Below are 15,844 nucleotides of genomic sequence, written 5' to 3' on the forward strand. Positions count from 1 at the left end.
TCTCCTGTTCAATCTCCTGTTGAGTTCGTAGGTGTTCAGAATGGTTTGATCCCTATTCAGCTGAATTCCTGAGACCAGACGAAATCTAGGTCTCCTACTCCTCCGCCATCTTGCTCCGCCGAATATTCATTTGACTCTATCATGATATGCTTTATTGCAATACTTACCTTATTGAGCTACTCTCTTTATTGCGGTGGTCCACAGTATCTCTGAGGTGTGCCTGTAATCAGGGCTGAAAAGTTATCAGAAAGGAAAGTCATAGACTAATCAGCTGTAGGGGTCTCTCTGAAGCAAGGGCGTGTGAGCAGCTGGAACAGGGTCGGCCTGCAGACAAGGAAGGGGAAGGCTCCGGGCAGAGCTTGGGAGTTCTGTATCCAGTACTGATGTGGGGAGAGAGGCACTGAATCCAGGGGACAGTAACTTGGGAGGTGCCCCCTGGAGTGGGACAGTGGTGTTTTACCACACTTCACCTGACCCACCTGAAATCTTTAGTACTTTGTTAGGGTTAGGCTTAAGGTTGTTCTACAAACTTGATAGGCTAATATTTATAATAATAGTGATAATTTCTATTTTGAGCACTGTGCCAGCCACCTTATACATATCTCATTCATGACAGCAGTCCTATGCAGTAGAGGTGCCATTACCTGCATTTTACTGATAAGGGGGCAGAATCTCTTCAGGGGCTGCGTTCCAGTGCCTTCTGCACTCAGGAAGAACAAGTAAGCCAGGCTGGCTTGCCTACTTTTATGGCTCCAGAGCTCCCTCTAATGTGGTTCTCCCATAATATTCCTAAGTGTGGCTTACTTTCTTGGATCTCCTCTTTCCCCTCTTCCACTTTAAGTGGAAGGATTCTTTCTTTCTTATTGTCTCAGTTCAGCTCAACGTAGAGCTTGCTTCTAGTACTTTCTTCTAAGGGCTGAACTCTCTGCTGAAAGGGCATTTAGACCCGTGAGGTCCTAGAGTCACGGGGCCCATGCCACAGCCCCTTGTGTTCTCACCCTTGAAATTGGACCTGCAGACCCCCTTCCAGATGGGCTGCTGTCCTTCAGTGAGAACCACCTGCTGATGTGGAGGTTCTCACATTCTGGGAGACTCATATCCCTTTGCTGCCCCTCTACTTCCTTCAGCACAGTTGTGGGTTTAATAGGTTGGGTTGCTATTAGGAGTTAGTCACACTCCCTTGCATTCTGTCATCTAATTTTATAATAGATATTACCCATGAGTTTTTGGTTTGCTCCCCTAGTTGTTCTCTTTCTTTTTCATTTTATAAGGGAATTCTGAGAGATTTAAAAAAAAGACTATGCTGGTACTATTTTCTTTCCCATTTGATATTTCAGTAAATTACAACATTTTGAGGGAGATCTCCCAGTGGAGTGGTAAGGTGCTGTGCCCCAGCTCTCTGGGAGCCAAACAAGAGATGGAGGGGAAGGGGAGGAAAGAAGAGAGAGGGAGGCTAGTGAGAGAAAGTAGCAGACCTATACTTCTGCCAAGGAGGGAACAACAATCAGGCCAAATCCTGCCGGGAGTATAGCAAAACTAGACCTCTTTCAATACAAATTTGAGATCTGAAAGTAGTTTATTCTGAGTGGGACAAATTTACCATGGTTTCAGATGTTGGAGAGGAAACTCTGGGAGTCAGGCCCTGGTTGTTTAAGACCCAAATAAGGTAGGAGAGACTGGAACATGGCCAGGTTTCCAAGAAAGTGGGGCTAATAGCAAATGGGCCTCGGGGAGAGGCCACGTGTAGGCATGGCAGTTAGTAGGGCCCGCTGAGCCTGAAGTCATCCCAGCCCAGGCTCTTGGTGTGAGTGTAGAAGCTTCCAAACAGTTACAGTCCCCTGAATTCCAGGTCACCCCTAGATGTTCAAGCTGAGGTCCCAGACCATGGAGCAGACAAGCCACCTGCACTGCTCCCTGTCCAAATTCCCAATCCACAAAAGCATGAGCATAGCAAAAGTTGTTGGTTGTTGTTTTACACCACTGAATTTGGGTTAGCTTGTAACACAGCACTAGATAACCAGAAGATCAGTGATGATTGGTTTGGCTGGTTGAAGGAGATTAGCCATTCCAGACTGTGGGGAGGGCTAAAGTTTGAGCAAAGGCCCAGAGAGAAGCTGGCACAGCCCAGGTCTAGGGAACTGTTGGTCACTGTATAGCACCCACTGCAGGTCAAGGGCACACTTTCAGGAACTGCAAGGGTCTTTTCTTCATCCCCCCAGTGCCAGCATAGGAGCAGCCACTGGTTTTGCCTCCTATGGCCGGCCACTCCAAGAGCAAGGATCCTGCTATTGCTTATATTTATAAAAAGGAGATATGGTGGGGGCCAGGGTGACAGGGGCAGGATTGTCATTTTAAGATACCTCCTTAAATTCTTTTCAATGAAATAAGAATCTGAATTACTGCAAAATCATCCATCAGGAGCCTGGGTGGTTCAGTTGGTTGAGTGGCCAACTCTTGATTTTGGCTCAGGTCATGATCTCAGGATCATGGGATCGAGCCCCATGTCAGGCTCTGCATCAGACTCTGTGCTCAACAGGGAGTCTGCTTGAGATTCTCTCTCCTCTCCCTTTCCCTTTGCGCCTCCCCACCTTGGCTTGCACACGCTGTCAGTCTCTCCCAAATAAATAAATAAATAAATAAATAAATAAATAAATGTTTTAAAAAGAAGAAAGAAGAAAAGTCATCCATAAGAGTTTTTTTTTTTTTCTCAAAGTTAGATTTTTGGCCTTGTTGAACATTCATCTATAAATTATCTTCATATATCAGGTTGCTGTTGGCTACAAATAACAGGAACGCTGTTTCAAACTGCCTTAAATAATAAATGTACTTATTATTTCTTATTTCTAGAAGTCCAGGAATAAAGCAGGCTCTGGGACTGGTTACCACTGCCCTTCACTTTTGTCCTCAGAGACCCAAGTCCTTTCCATTACCTTGCCCTGTCATCAGTGCTGGCCTCATCCTAAGGCCAGGAGCAAGATGGTGGCAGCAGTGCTATTATGGACTGAATTGTGGTCCCCTCAAAAGTCATGTCGAAGCCCTCACCCCAGTGTGATAGTATGTGGAGATGGAGTCTTTAGGAGGTGTTAAGGTTAGATGAAATTGTGAGGGTAGGGCCCTCATGATGGGACTAGTGCCCTTATAAGAAGTGACATGAGAGAGCTCTCCCTGTCTCTCTGCTATGTGAGGACACAGTGATAAGGCTTCTCTACAAGCCACAAAGAGGGTCCTCACCAGGAGCCAAGTCAAACAGCATCTTGATCTTAGACTTCCTAGCTTCTAGAACTGTGAAAAATAAATACGCTCTTTAAGCCACCCAGTCTATGATATTTTGTTATAGCAGCCTAAGCTGATGAATACAAGTACCAAGAACCTCATCTTGACACCACAAAGATAAAGAGATACCAAAGATAGAAAGACACTCACTCTTCGTTAGGAGCAAGGAAAGCCTTCAGTGGATTTCCCCTAACATCTCATTGACTGAAATTCAGTCACATGCCCATTCCTAAGCCAATCACTAGCAAGGATTATTATAACGGACTGAGATGAGAGATACACCTTTACTGTAAGGTGCCAGATAGTAACTATTTCAGGCTTTGCTTCTCCTCTTCCCATCCCCATCCCCTTTTCTCCCCCTTTCTCTTTTTAAATTTTAGCTCAAGAGTGGTACAAAAGCACGCTGTGGCTGGATTCCATCACTCCTGGCTTAGACTAATTGTGATTTACTCCTGAATTTGGGTTACTCGAGGGGGTGGTTGATTCTTGAACAAGATTGAGGTTCTGTGAAAGGAAAGAAAGGAGCTGGACATTGAATAGGCAACCACAGTTTTGCTACACTTGGTTAAAATAAGAGTTTGTGGATACAGGAAACAGGCAAAGGAGCTGTGTCCAAGGCAGAACTCCAAGTTTTTTATAATAAGTATTACTTTTGTAATCATAAAAATAATTAAACTGAAAACAAGCCCTCAAAACTATCTTTTGAAAAAATTCTAGAATTAGATTGTGTGAGGTTACACAATTCTATGAGTATATTAATAAAAAAATTGGAGTATATACTTTAAGTGATTGGGTTTTATGTTATGTGAATTATATTGCAGTAAAGCTGTTTCTTTTTTTTTTAATCTTCCAAATTCCAGAGCTTAAAAAACATGTCTTGCAGCTTTATGGTGTTTGCCCCGTGGAGGCAAGGGCACCTTTGTTTATATGGCTAGTTTCATAGCTTTCACTGATGGCCTTTAAAATCTTCCTATAGTGGGGATGCTTTTAATGACCACTTTTTTGGAGATATGTATTAAATATCCATCATGCCATAGAAAGTATTCTGTATTTTATAATCAAATGCTTAACGTGCTTGTAATAAAGATAAAAATGATGTGGGCGCCTGGGTGGCACAGTTGGTTAAGCGTCTGACTCTTGGTTTCAGCTCAGGTCATGATCTCAGGGTCCTGAAATCAAGCCCCGCCCACATTCAGTGCAGAGTCAGCTTGGAATTCTTTCCCTCTTCCTCTCCCTCCCTCTCTGCCCTTCACACCATGCTCGCATCTCTCTAGCTAAAATAAATAAATACAGTCTTTAAAAAAATAAACTGATGCAGAAGCAAGAAATTACTGAATATTTTTGTCCTTTTCACGTATTTTAAACCTTATTTACTCTATGTGGCCATTAGGACTCTTTCTGTTGTTTAAAATTTACTTATTTTAAACTGTTCTAAGTCAAAGGGACTGGCATATGGCAAGAAGTCCAGTGGTAGATGGTCTGCAGGCTGGCTTCAGAAAAGGCTCAGATGATGCTACTAGACTCTGACTCCTCTCTTTTTCTTGGTTCCATATCTCCTGGATTGGCTCAGTTCGCAGGCCCTGCAGCCTGGTGGCCTTTGTCCTGGCGTGCTGAGCCAGAGCCTTTCACTGGCTCTGACCCTGTCATTGGCCCACCCCCTCCACAGTCACTGTAAGAAGGAGAGAGCACCACTGGCTTGCACCTGGACCCCATGCTTTGCCCTGAGCCCCATCTGAGGAGGGTAGGTTAAGATGGGGGAGTGGTAGGCCATCAGAGAGCGAAACAGATGTTACAGGCTATTGGGGGGCAAGCCACCACACTTCCTTCTCTCCATCCCTGACTTCACTTCTGCATGTTGTTGCCTATTTTATTCTTCTTCCTTCAGTTCCTTATGGCTCATCTTTCTTTTTATTCTCTTTAACCTATATTTCTCATGGCTCTGGAAAAACCAAATGCATTTTAAGGTGTTGACAAAGAACATTTGAGCCTGATAGCTAAGTGGGAAAGCTTCCCTTCAGTGAGGGCTTTTGTTGAGAAGTGTATGCGGACAGGACAAGCAGATAAGACAAGGAAAAACTCAAAAGTTAAGCAAAAAACGAGACTTTGATATTTGCTCGTACTCTTACACTTAATCTCACCATTTTGAGTCCTAGTTGGGAAACTAGTGTTGCCTTAAGCTACAGGAGAGATGGGAGGAGCAGTTCTGAATCCTGTCTTTTATGGCTTTCAACTAGCTAACTTTTTTTTCCTATTTTCCTTTGTCAGTGTAAATTTATTTTAATTTGCTTGTCATTTTGATGGACAGGAAGTGTGTTTGAATCTGCTGCTTAAACAATGCTGTTTGGTTTTTTTATTGCAGTGACTCTTAGATATATTTCAGTAGAATTACTCTGCAGTTGAGTAAAATGATCTTTTCCAAGTTGGTAGGAGAATGAATCTTTGTAATTCTGAGAACTTTCTCAAAATCATTTTACTAAAACTTTGGTACCTGCCACTGCCTGCCTACTTGAGGATAAAATGCATGAGAGTAGCAGATGAGTAATAATGAACTGTGTGGGAACAGCTGATCTTATTAACTTTGACTGTTTTTTTAATCATGGGTCTACGTACTCATCGTTTGATTTTTATATTGCATACATATATTGCTTATAACAATGTTTCTAGTGTATATGATGAAATGAAATATATCAGTATTTCATGCTGTTTTGTAAAAAAGTTCTGTGTATTCCAGATGTTGTGCCACCTTAAACATTGGAAAGCACCACTTTCCAGGACAAGTGAATCCCTGAAAGAATTTCTGGGATGAAATCATGGGACCGACGGTCCTTACTGATCAGCTGTGTTATGTATTACAAGGACATGCTCTGGATATGGTGGCTTGGGACAATATTACATCTGTAATCATGAGCACACTTCAAATTGGCTCCCACTGTTTTGAAAAGTGTACTTAGCAGGAATCAGGGATGTGCTTGCCCAGCACCCCTGAACTCTGACACTGAGGAGACAAACCTTTTCACCTGGTTGCCAGGGTCTGCCCAGGAGGACCAATTGGCTTTCCTTGTTTTTTTTGCACGCATCCTGCCTCTCCTCTACAATAAACACATTTATTCATTCATAAGGATGACTTGGCATCTTCCACTTTCTCGTTGCCTGTTTTCTCTTTTTGTCTTTGGCTTCCTCTGAGCATCTTCTTAGGTGAACGGACATTTGAATAATTAATTGACTCAGCTTCTTCATTGTCATACAGTATTGACCCTGTGAAGGGCCAGCAGCAAACCAGCACCATCTTTTCAGCAGACCTGCATTTGACTTCTACCATACTTGCCCAGCAGAAGGCAAGTGTTAATAGCCAAGGGTTCAGTCTCCTTCTGGCAGGTGCCCCCCTGGGGAACTGCCACTCCCATTTAATTGTCATCATGGAGGTAGACCCAGAACTTAGAGTCAGAATCCAGAGAGGGAACTGGCCTACTGGTCCGAGCTCCCCCTCAGTGAGGGTGACTGCACTTGACCCCATTCCTATTTGTCAGTTATTGGCCTCCAGGGAGACTCACCTAGCCCACAGAAATGGCATCTTAACTCATTACAGGGTCTGAACCTGACAAGAGCCCTCCATAAGCCCATCCACCACCCCATTGTGTCCTGTGGTTTCCCTTCTCCCCGGATCCCCTCACATGCTGTAACCCTTGAGGAGCCTGAGGCTCCTCACCTCCCCTCTGACACATGCACACACTCACGTGCGGACGCGCAGATTCGCACACACATAGAGAGACAGGCAGACATGTAACAGCACAGCAAAAGTCTGATGTTTTGTTTGATGGTCCTCTATCAGTCGTTCAGGCCCAGCGAAGATGGTTCCACCCTGACAATACAGATGCCCTTTTACCAAAAGCACCCCCAGAGTTTAATTATAGAACTGATTATGATAATGTCTAATAAGCAAAAATTTATTTAGTTCATAAAATTTTTTAAAAGATTTTATGTATGTATTTATTTTTTTCTTTTATAATTATATCATTTATTTAAGTAATACAATTGATATAGCAGATAACTGATATTTGTTAATTGATTATTACATAAAAAGCAAGAGCTTTCAAGATTCAGATTATATTGATTATGTTGTATATTAGAGCCATTATTTTCCAAGAACTAAATGTCACACAGAATTGAGTGAGCTTAATACAGTATAATTTCATATCATAGTGAAGGCTATCTGACTCACTCACCAGGGAGAAACTGATAATTTTCTCACCTTTTCTTGGTAGATTTAGTTATCCGGTATAAGTGACAACTTAACTTGAATTAGTCATCTATCTTTCAGTCTTTCAATAAGTTTAAAACCCTTGACTTGTCTTCTTATTTTTAACATTATAATGAAAATTTAAACATGCATGTTTTATATTTTACATATAACAAAATTAAGAAAGCTTAGAATAATAAGTTTCTAATCTCTGATCAATATTCATTGCAAAATAAATCACTATATCTCCCTACTAAAATATTTTGCTTGCTAACTTTATGTATGGGAAACTAAATATTTCCATGGCTACTGAAAAATTTGTGTAGTTTTTCAGTAGAGAACTCACTAGTCCAGTGAAAGTTCAATTTACTTATAAATTACATATCCTAATATAACAAATTAATCTTACATCTAAAATCTACAGGTACATAAGTCAGATTTTCTCTTTGGAGAAGTTGCAAAAAGACTGCCATTTATGGAGGTGGCATTATGAAAATCACAACATACCAGGATGGCTTGGCAGAGAGAGACACCATACAATTTCTGGTAGCATGCTTTGATGTCATTCATGTCAATTTCAGAACGGGAAACCATAATTCTGATCAATGTCTTATGACGAGTTCCAGAACCCTTCATGGCCTGATGAAGCTTCTCGGCAAAGAACATCGGTTTGCTTGTGGCACACTTCACGATAGCCGTGAGGCATTACTCAATGTCACCTTTCACCTCCAGGTCCAGGACTTTGTTCATGTCGTGATTACTGTACTTGCTGTACTTCTGAAACACTTGGCGAAGATGGGGATAGGTTCTGGTGGTAAGGATGGTAAAGAACACATTCACATCTGTCCCTTTTCTCCTTTCTCCTGCTTCATATAAAGCCCTAGCATCTGAATCAGCCAAGTCGTCATTCAAGCCAAAATCCTCAGATGCTTAGCCAGAGAAAGCAGAGCATTCTGATAATCTCCAGATGTGTCTGAGGTGATATCTTTAGCTAGATCTCTCTTCAGTTCTTCTCTATAGACTCTGTTAATTTCTCTGATTTCTTTGTTAGTTCTTGATACCAAAATTTCATCCAGAGTGTCTTCATCAGTTCCAAGGCCCTTCATGGCAGCACGAAGTTCATCAGCATCAAACTGGGCTGGAGTTTTTAATAGAGCCAAAACAACTTCCTCGAGGTGACCAGAAAGGGCTTTCTTCAGAGCTTCATCCAGGGGCTTCCCTTTTTCCTGGAGATAGGCTGCTTTGATCTGCTGACGCTGTGCATTGTTCCTCTTAGTTAGAATGTCAGTGATGGTTGCTTCATCCACACCTTTAACTGTTATAGCGTTATGCAAGGCAGCAACATCCGAGGATGGATTGAAGGTAGGATAGGGGCTCACTGCTGACCCAGGACCACCTTTGGATCCTTTCACAGTTTTAATGTATTCCTGCTCTTCATTTTCAATAAACCAGGCCTGTTTGAGGAATTCTGATACCATTGCCATTTTTAAAGAAGTATCCTTTTTCCCCACCTTCTTCCAAAGCACTAAAGAGAGGTTCTCCTCTGAACGTTTCCCACTCTGTATGTATTTATTTGACAGAGAACACAAGCAGGGGGAATGGCAGGCAGAGGGACAGGGAGAAGCGGGCTCCCCACTGAGCAGGGAGCCAGGTGCAAGACTCAGTCCCAGGACCCTGAGATCACGACCTGAGCTGAATGCAGACGCCCAACCAACTGAGCCACCCAGGCGCCCCTATGTTCATAACACTTTTAAAACTTTTCCAAAATGCAGGGTCTGATTGTATTCCATTTTTGAAAGGCCTAAAGTTGCATAATAGTAAGACATTCATTCACCCTCTGTGTTCTATTTTGCAGCAGATAGTCAAAGCCAGGTTGCTTTAGGGGACCGGCTCCATAAATCTGTTGTGTGTGCCTCAGACTGGGGAGTGCAGCCAGGACCCTAATGATGACACCCCTCTGGTGACATGTCAGTGCTGATTTAAAAGAAACCCAAGGAGCAAGAGTAAATGTTTCTGGTCTTCACCCTTCTAGCAAGGATTTTTATCAACCAGAGCGTTAAGTTTGGGATCCATAGTTTATCAAGGATAAAATGAACTGGAACACTTATGCATTTCACAAAGAATGTCTGAAGCCATAAGTCATGATTCTGGGCTACTAAAAACTCCTTTAGGTTCAGGCTGCTTATCTCTGTTTAAGGATAGAGAAAACACCCATTGCAAATTCTCTCAGGCTGTCCAGTGCCTCATTAAGGAACTTGGGGGAAAAAAAAAAAGGTGGCATGGGAGAGGGAGTAGTTCTGCGAATTAAAGTGGAACAGAATGATGAGGTCTGTTTTGAGGCCAAAGTGGGGGAAAAGGCAAGGGTTTTGCTTGTGAGCCTCTGCTACAATACAGAGGACCTTAACACAGACGGACGGTACCCTACAAAATGTAGCCCATAATTCAAACTGTCAGCTTAATCACACTGTTTCCAGGTAAAGAGAAGGAGCCCTTGTTTCCTGGGTAAAGAGAAGGAGCGTTGTTTGCTGACCCCTGGTCCTCAGCCTGCCGCATACCGCCCCACTCTGTTGGCCTTTGTGTCACCGTCCCCTCCTTCCCTCCTTTTTGGCATTGTGCTCCCTTCAAGTGGCCCCCTGGAAGGGACCACCCAGGGGGCTGCACAATGGGGACCGAGGTAGCCACCAAAACATAGGTTTTGTAAGACAGCCCGTTAAAAGAAAAATACTGTTTAACTATGTATGTGTTTGTCCTTTCTACAACTGTTTTGTGTGGCAAACAAAACCCCATATACAAACTTCACTGTGGCCGTGCATACAGCTGTTCCAGCCATCGGGTGTCAGGCTTGAGATAGTCGCTTCCAGTTTATTTTCCCAGGGCACTAATTCTTGATGCAGTTTATATTTACACGTTTGGATTTATGGTCAGGAAATTTGATATCAAAGCAAACAAATTGCACTGGCTTTATGAAACTATTTTATCAATAGTCCTCAGAGTTGGTGGCTTGGCGTTGCTCTTGGATGAAAATTTGTCTGTAATGCTACTTAACAAAAGCTAGCAGCCCGGAATTCGGTTCTCAATAGCCATTTACACCTCTGTAAAAGGATTAGCTCTGGCCGATTGTTACACTGTTTAAATCTTAATTTGCATCTTTATGGAGGTAGAGCTTCTAGAGACCTCTCTGGTTCTCTGTTGTATTTGTGTACCTATGGGTGGGAGGTCACTGGAGGTTTTCTCTTATTGGTGAAGGTGCTAAATTGCTTCAGGATGATTTTGACTGACAACAGTGGGCTTTGGTTCATTAGTTATATTTTGTAGCAGTTGTGGTCTGAGTTGTTTGGTACATGAATGTACACTCTTAGTTTTGTTTAAACTTAAGAATACTCAGGGTTCTTGGGAGGATTTTAAACCTTTAAACATTCATTGTAATCAACAAATGCCCATGGGAATGAAATGTAAAAAACCAGAACCAGAACTGGCTAAAATGACGGTTTTAAAAAGTAATCTTTTCTATCCAGACCATGTGTTCTTAACTTAAAGATCAAAGCCTTCTTATGTTTAGAAAGGAAGGTGGGTCAGACCAATGAGGAGGAAGAAGTTGAATTTCCCAGCCAGTGTTGCTGTAGGCACTGGAATTGGAAACAAAAGCCGGTTGTGTTGCCCCTTTCCCACCTTTCTGGGTATGGGTTATTCTTAAACTACATGTTCCTAACCTGTGCACTACCTCTTCGAATGATGCCTCTCTATTGTTGCTCATTTTGGAATGCACATTTCCTTCCCTAAAACTTTGTTCTAGAGGTGACCCGCTCTGGTGCTTTGTGATCCTTCCGTGGCATTAAAAACACAGTAAACGTGTATCATAAAACTTTTTTAAAGTAACAATGGATTATGTAAATATTGTAAGCCAACTCATTACCATTTATGGTCAGTGATTACCACACTATTCTGAGACAATTGTTCCCTAGAGAAAATAAAACCTGAAAGTCTGAGCCTGTAATGCTGCAGCTGAAACACTTAAAATTCTAAGTCCCCAAAAAGCTAATAACCAGGGGAATGGGAGACAGTTACCTGGCAGAGTTGAGGAATAGTTGACACTCTATAGGCTCATGCAGGGTTTGTTTTTATTTTTGTTAGTGTTTTTGTTTTGCCAAAAAGTAATTCTCAGTTTGCAATACTGAAAGAAAAAGCACTTTTTCTCCCTTCCTTGTTTTTTAGAAAGAGGGTATATTAATTTGAGTGTTTGTATTAGCCTGGAATGGGGTTGTTTTCTTTCAGATCATCTCCAAAATTCTGCGTGACTAAAATATGAAAATGAAGCTAGGAAGCAATTACTTTAAATTTGACACCCCCAAAATTTTATGCATTGTATGCTTTAACCATTGCTGGGTAAAATAAAATACACCTCTTTAAAGTTCCATTTGTATTTGTAGCGATTCCTGGTCAACCAGCAGGTTTGTCCACTTGCTGGACTTCACAGAGAACGAACTGGGCCTGTGTGTTGATGCCAGGCCAGTCCACAGGTTCCCCAGGAAAGACTGGATCCAGCCTCATCAGACTGATGTCCCTTCGGCGGGAATTATTTTGGTTGGAATGCACATGGAAGACACAAAAGAAATTGAGATCTTGAATTCCAACATAGGCAGTGTTTCCATAAGATATAGTCTTTAATCTTTAGTTCCGAAGTGTTTGAATTCTTGAATAGAGTTATTTTTAGCCAAGGACTGATGGATATTTTGTCAGCTAAAACCAGATAAAGCTATTAGAAATCCTCAGCACAGACCAACTCATCTTTTAGCCAGAGAAGCTCCTGAGTTTATCTAGAGCAGACCCAAGCCCTGTGCAGACAGTACTTACAGTGGTCTTACTGATCACTTGTTGCCCAGCCCTGGAAGCGCCGGGCTGGTATAACAACCACCGTGTAAAAACATACTGTCGAAATAGGTGGGTCATGAATTTCTCTAATCTGGGTTTAAATCTTGGCCCATCATTCAACACACAGTGTTCTAAGTGTGTCTTCAGTGTCATGCTGAGGGCTATGTGAAACTTAAGATAAAAATCCACAAGTCCAGTTGCTATTCCCAACAAGCTTTTGGCTTTGTAGAGCAGACTAAGCAGACAGGACATAACTAGAAGGCAGTTCCGTACAATGAAGGATGCTGTCTATTTAGTGAGTGCTAGCAAAAGTCAGGGATAAGAAAGAGCCCTGAATGAGCTAGTCGGAGAGGGGCCTAGACAAGCGTGAGATGAGCTAGTAGTCTAAGGGAGCCCAGACATTTGGAATGCTCAAATTGGAAAAGGACAAAGGTTATGTGACCAGACTGGCACACGGGGCTGGAGGGTGGGGGAGATGCATTGGCAGCAAGGTGCATTGTCAGCAGAGAATTTAGAAACAATAGCCAAAAACTGTCTGCTTTCTCCTATCACTATTCCTAAGAATGGCAAAGGTAAACTACTCCTCCCCGGCAGGAGGCTATTCCCAACGCAACACCACACGCACAGCCTGCCTTGGTACACCGGCATCCTGAGTGTCTGCTGACTCCCACTAGCGTGCCAGCGCTCTAGAGGAGCTACAGAAACATCGAGCCGTGGTCCCTGTTTCGGGTGTACCACCTGGTTCAGGGAGTCAGACTAACGGCAGTCTAAGCTTGGAGACCCCACGCTTGCAGTCCGGCTCTGTTTGTCCAGCATTGTATTTATCTTCTTTTGAATTAATGGCCACATTTGTAAATTTGGAAGATAGCCTATGAAAATAAACCTTGCGATGGTGGATTTCTGGCTTCTGTTGAACACTAGGAAGATCAGCATCACTGAGAACCACAGTGGGAGCTGTGAATGACTAGCCCTTTGCTGGAAGCGTGGCCCCAAGCCTTCCACAGTCCCACCCCACCAGCCCCCACCATGGGCGCTTGCTCCCGCCCCTGCCAACCCCACTGCTGCTCTCCCACTTCTGTGCTTTGCCCCTGCCGGCACAAGCTCAGTCTCCTGGCTGGTTTGGGGCCTCAGGTTTCTCCCTTCACCAACAGCATCAGCCCATGGCTGCCAAGCTAACCCTCTCGAAAACACTGCTTTCAGGAAACCAGCCATAGCTCAGAAATCTGAAAGGCTTATCGCTATTTTCTCATCAGAGTTTTATATCGAATTTTAATTTCCCATTACAGTTGCACCTTGAACAACAGGTTTGAACTGCACGGGTCCACTTATATGTGGCTTTCTATCAACAAATATGGTATTGTAAATGTATTTTCTCTTCCTTATGATTTTCTTAATGGTTTTTTTCTTTTCTCTAGCTTTATTGTAAAAATACAGTATATAATATGTATGCAAAATGTGTGCTCACCAACTATGTTATCAGTAAGGCTTCAAGTCAACAGTAGGCTATTAGTAGTTAAGTTCGGGGGCAATCAAAAGTTATGTACAGGGCGCCTGGGTGGCTCAGATGGTTAAGCGTCTGCCTTCGGCTCAGGTCATGATCCCAGGGTCCTGGGATCGAGTCCCGCATCGGGCTCCCTGCTCCTTGGGAGCCTGCTTCTCCCTCTGCTTCTCTCTCTCTCTCTCTCTCCCTACCTCTGTCGCTCATGAATAAATAAATAAAATCTTTAAAAAAAAAAAGTTATGTACAGGGGCACCTGGGTGGCTCAGTCGGCTAAGCGTCCTACTCTTGCTGTCGACTCAGGTCGTGATCTCAGTCTGCTTGAGATTCTCTCTCCCTCTCTCTTGCCCTCCCACTCATACATTCTCTTTCTCTCTTTCTTAAATAAATCTTTAAGAATAGATAAATAAAAGTTATGTATGGAGTTTTGACTGTATTGGGGGGTGGGGTCAGTGCCCATAATGCCTGTGTTCTTCAGGAGTCACCTGTACTATCCTATCACCACCAACAGCAACCACTATCTGGCCAAATTGTCTCCTTGCTGGTCCCTACACCCCTCTTAACCTGGCATTAACTGTCACCTTCGCCTGTGCCGCTCCTAAGCTTGAAGTGTTATCTCCCCTCTGTCTAAGTGTTGCCTGGTCGAGGGTCCTCCTCACCATTCCTAATTGTCTGCCCACCAGTTCTGAGCTCCCCTTTACATCTCTAAAATCGGCTCACCAGTGGTGGGCTTATCTTCCCCTTCTTAAGAGCAGGTGTTATTGTAGGAATCGAGTGGCAGCAAGATAAAGTCTTTCAGAAAAAATTGGGACCCAGATTTTGCCCAAAAAAAGTATTCATAGGTACTATAAGTGACATAGGCCAGGAGTCTGGAAGGTTTTTGACAGGAGAGCTCAGGAGTGAAGGTCCAAGCCCAGGCCTGGCCCACAGGGACTAAGAATCCAAACTCAGAGTCTAGACAAGAGGTCAAGTGCCCAGGGAGCTGGGGCACTGACAGTGTGACCCAGAGCCCAGAATAGGTCCCAGATCCTGGGGTTCCATTTTTGTTTCCTGCCCAGAGTAAAAGCCTACATCCGGGTAGGGAGATAGCAGGGGAAGAAGGGGGACTATGCCTGCAGTTGTCTCTCACCCTCCCGTAGGACAGAGCACAGCTCCTTTATCCCCATGATATCAGGCACAGGGCTCTCAAATGGATCCAGTAACTTAACCAACTATAGAAGTAGGTAGGTCATAAGTAATTTGTAAATTAGTAATACTTTGCTAATTAACACATTGCTTTCGGAGTTGCTTCATTTTCATTTGGGGGTATATATCAAACATTTCCAACTCTGATCATCTCCTTTAAAGTAGAAGTACTGTTTTGTTTTTGATATCCTTTCCAATAGATTTTTAGAATCATACTTTCCCCCAAATAGACACTTTTTAAAAGGAAGCTACTAGCCAATCTCTTTGGAGGCTAACGGTACTATGACAGACCTAACTAGAAACAGTGGCCAAATTGTTAGACTGTGTCGGTCCCCCCAGTATCCTGGAAGTAAGTAATGAAAGCTCAGTCTCTCTTCCCACGCCTTCCTGTTCTTACTAAGATTAAAGAAAATTTTATCGTAGTGGGATCTGAATGGAGAAATAATAGTCATTTTTCTGCATTCAGAAATAGAGGACATAACCTATACTTCAGCCAGCAGTTTCCAATTTCTTAGCAGTGACGATTTAAGTAAATTTCACATGAGTTGTGGAGCTCTAACTTTGTTATGATTGACAATATAAAATTAGCCTTTTCTGCTGTTAAGATTATCTAGCATTCCTATCAGTCAGATGCAGTGTTGAATGAGATTGCACAGCTGTAGATTGAACAACATTAATGGGTTAAAAGTTGCTTCCTCTGATGGATTTAAAACTGCCACATACACACAAACAAGTTTTTCTAACTGCCCCATTTTACATTTTTGTCGAGAGACAGTCTAGTT

The 15,844-nt window shown here is 42.9% G+C and overlaps 1 protein-coding gene and 1 pseudogene across 2 annotated transcripts in view; one reads left to right on the forward strand and one right to left on the reverse strand.

The window, feature by feature from the left end:
• KIZ (kizuna centrosomal protein) overlaps positions 1-15,844 on the forward strand; it is a 132,744-nt gene that overhangs the window by 69,480 nt on the left and 47,420 nt on the right. The gene's annotated exons all lie outside the window — the stretch shown is intronic.
• Positions 7,907-9,084, reverse strand: LOC112828064 (annexin A1 pseudogene; annotated as a pseudogene).

This window comes from Callorhinus ursinus, unplaced genomic scaffold (genome assembly GCF_003265705.2).
Source record: "Callorhinus ursinus isolate GAN/ISIS: 27379988/994484 unplaced genomic scaffold, GSC_fseal_2.0 scaffold29, whole genome shotgun sequence".
NCBI classification, from domain to species: Eukaryota; Metazoa; Chordata; class Mammalia; order Carnivora; family Otariidae; genus Callorhinus; species Callorhinus ursinus.